Here is a 2,500-nt window from a genome sequence, read left to right as displayed (position 1 = left end):
CCCGGCTCTGGTTAGCTTCCAAGATCAGGCTTGTTCAGGGTGGTGTGGCTGTAGGTATTGGTTTCCTATTGACTTATATCTCTTATACATCTAAAAACCAGCATTGAAGGAAGCCGGAACAAGAGAGAAAAAAAAAAAGCCTACAGCACCTGGTATTCCCAGGTGGTCTCCCATCCAAGTACTAACCAGGCCTGGCCCTGCTTAGCTTCCAAGATCAGACGAGATTGGGCTTGTTTAAAGATGTGTAGCTGTAGGTTTTGGTTTCCTATTGACCTACATCTCTTATTATCTCAAAACCAGCATTGAAGGAAGCCGGAACAAGAGAGAAAAAAAAAAGGCCTACAGCACCTGGTATTCCCAGGTGGTCTCCCATCCAAGTACTAACCAGGCCCGTCCCTGCTTAGCTTCCAAGATCAGATGAGATTGGGCTTGTTCAGGGTGGTGTGGCTGTAGGTATTGTTTTTCTATTGACCTACATCTCTTATACATCTAGAAACCAGCATTGAAGGAAGCCGGAACAAGAGAGAAGAAAAAAAGGCCTACAGCCCCTGGTATTCCCAGGTGGTCTCCCATCCAAGTACTAACCAGGCCCATCCCTGCTTAGCTTCCAAGATCAGACGAGATTGGGCTTGTTCAGGGTGGTGTGGCTGTAGGTATTGTTTTACTATTGACCTACATCTCTTATACATCTAGAAAACAGCATTGAAGGAAGCCAGAACAAGAGAGAAGAAAAAAAGGCCTACAGCACCTGGTATGCCCAGGTGGTCTCCCATTCAAGTACTAACTAGGCCCGGCGCTGCTTATCTTTCAAGATCAGACGAGATTGTGCTTGTTCAAGGTGGAGTGGTTGTAGGTATTGGTTTCCTATTGACCTACATCTCTTATACATCTCAAAACCAGCATTGAAGGAAGCCGGAACAAGAGAGATAAAAAAAAAGGCCTACAGCAGCTGGTATTGCCAGGTGGTCTCCCATCCAAGTACTAACCAGGCCTGGCCCTGCTTAGCTTCCAAGATCAGACGAGATTGGGCTTGTTCAGGGTGGTGTGGCTGTAGGTATTGGTTTCCTATTGACCTACATCTCTTATACATCTCAAAACCAGCATTGAAGGAAGCCGGAACAAGAGAGAGAAAAAAAAGGCCTGCAGCACCTGGTATTCCAGGTGGTCTCCCATCAAAGTACTAACCAGGTCCGGCCCTGCTTAGCTTCCAAGATCAAACGAGATTGGGATTGTTCAGAGATGTGTAGCTGTAGGTAATGGTTTTGTATTGACCTACATCTCTTATAATCTCAAAACCAGCATTGAAGGAAGCCGGAACAAGAGAGAAAAAAAAAGGCCTACAGCACCTGATATTCCCAGGTGGTCTCCCATCCAAGTACTAACCAGGCCCGGCCCTGCTTAGCTTTGAAGATCAGATGAGATTGGGCTTGTTCAGGGTGGTGTGGCTGTAGGTATTGTTTTCCTATTGACCTACATCTCTTATACATCTAGAAACCAGCATTGAAGGAAGCCGGAACAAGAGAGAAGAAAAAAAGGCCTACAGCACCTGGTATTCCCAGGTGGTCTCCCATCCAAGTACTAACCAGGCCTGGCTCTGCTTAGCTTCCAAGATCAGACGAGATTGGGCTTGTCCAGGGTGGTGTGGCTGTAGGTATTGGTTTCCTAATGACCTACATCACTTATACATTTTAAAACCAGCATTGAAAGAAGCCAGAACAAGAGAGAAAAAAAAAGTACTAACCAGGCCCGGACCTGCTTAGCTTTCAAGATCAGACGAGATTGGGCTTGTTCAGGGTGGTGTGGCTGTAGGTATTGGTTTTCTATTGACCTACATCTCTTATACATATCAAAACCAGCATTGAAGGAGGCCGGAACAAGAGAGAAAAAAAAAAGCCTACAGCACCTGATATTTCCAGGTGGTCTCCCATCCAAGTACTAACCAGGCCCAGCCCTGCTTAGCTTCCAAGATCAGACGAGATTGGGCTTGTTTAAAGATGTGTAGCTGTAGTTTTGGTTTCCTATTGACCTACATCTCTTATTATCTCAAAACCAGCATTGAAGGAAGCCGGAACAAGAGAGAAGAAAAAAAAGGCCTACAGCCCCTGGTATTCCCAGGTGGTCTCCCATCCAAGTACTAACCAGGCCCGTCCCTGCTTAGCTTCCAAGATCAGACGAGATTGGGCTTGTTCAGGGTGGTGTGGCTGTAGGTATTGTTTTCCTATTGACCTACATCTCTTATACATCTAGAAAACAGCATTGAAGGAAGCCAGAACAAGAGAGAAGAAAAAAAGGCCTACAGCACCTGGTATGCCCAGGTGGTCTCCCATTCAAGTACTAACTAGGCCCGGCGCTGCTTATCTTTCAAGATCAGACGAGATTGTGCTTGTTCAAGGTGGAGTGGTTGTAGGTATTGGTTTCCTATTGACCTACATCTCTTATACATCTCAAAACCAGCATTGAAGGAAGCCGGAACAAGAGAGATAAAAAAAAGGCCTACAGC

At 45.8% G+C, this 2,500-nt stretch overlaps 3 non-coding genes and 9 pseudogenes across 3 annotated transcripts; all 12 read right to left on the bottom strand.

The window, feature by feature from the left end:
• Window positions 1-137: 137 nt before the first annotated feature.
• Window positions 138-256, bottom strand: LOC142133927 (5S ribosomal RNA; annotated as a pseudogene).
• An 80-nt stretch (window positions 257-336) lies between these two features.
• Window positions 337-455, bottom strand: LOC142133723 (5S ribosomal RNA). Its single transcript, XR_012686864.1, has one exon. It is a non-coding gene; the product is annotated as a 5S ribosomal RNA (ribosomal RNA).
• An 81-nt stretch (window positions 456-536) lies between these two features.
• On the bottom strand, window positions 537-655 carry LOC142134057 (5S ribosomal RNA). Its single transcript, XR_012686934.1, has one exon. It is a non-coding gene; the product is annotated as a 5S ribosomal RNA (ribosomal RNA).
• Window positions 656-736: 81 nt separating this feature from the next.
• On the bottom strand, window positions 737-855 carry LOC142134045 (5S ribosomal RNA; annotated as a pseudogene).
• An 82-nt stretch (window positions 856-937) lies between these two features.
• LOC142133947 (5S ribosomal RNA) lies at window positions 938-1,056 on the bottom strand (annotated as a pseudogene).
• An 81-nt stretch (window positions 1,057-1,137) lies between these two features.
• Window positions 1,138-1,255, bottom strand: LOC142134034 (5S ribosomal RNA; annotated as a pseudogene).
• A 79-nt stretch (window positions 1,256-1,334) lies between these two features.
• Window positions 1,335-1,453, bottom strand: LOC142133812 (5S ribosomal RNA; annotated as a pseudogene).
• Window positions 1,454-1,534: 81 nt separating this feature from the next.
• On the bottom strand, window positions 1,535-1,653 carry LOC142133789 (5S ribosomal RNA; annotated as a pseudogene).
• Window positions 1,654-1,891: 238 nt separating this feature from the next.
• LOC142134023 (5S ribosomal RNA) lies at window positions 1,892-2,010 on the bottom strand (annotated as a pseudogene).
• An 80-nt stretch (window positions 2,011-2,090) lies between these two features.
• LOC142133700 (5S ribosomal RNA) lies at window positions 2,091-2,209 on the bottom strand. The gene has a single exon (XR_012686843.1). It is a non-coding gene; the product is annotated as a 5S ribosomal RNA (ribosomal RNA).
• An 81-nt stretch (window positions 2,210-2,290) lies between these two features.
• Window positions 2,291-2,409, bottom strand: LOC142134044 (5S ribosomal RNA; annotated as a pseudogene).
• Window positions 2,410-2,490: 81 nt separating this feature from the next.
• Window positions 2,491-2,500, bottom strand: part of LOC142133946 (5S ribosomal RNA) — a 119-nt pseudogene continuing 109 nt past the window's right edge.

The sequence above is a fragment of the Mixophyes fleayi genome, unplaced genomic scaffold (genome assembly GCF_038048845.1).
Source record: "Mixophyes fleayi isolate aMixFle1 unplaced genomic scaffold, aMixFle1.hap1 Scaffold_389, whole genome shotgun sequence".
Taxonomy (NCBI): Eukaryota; Metazoa; Chordata; class Amphibia; order Anura; family Limnodynastidae; genus Mixophyes; species Mixophyes fleayi.
Note: the sequence above shows the minus strand (reverse complement) of the source record. Positions and strands in the feature narration are given on the sequence as shown.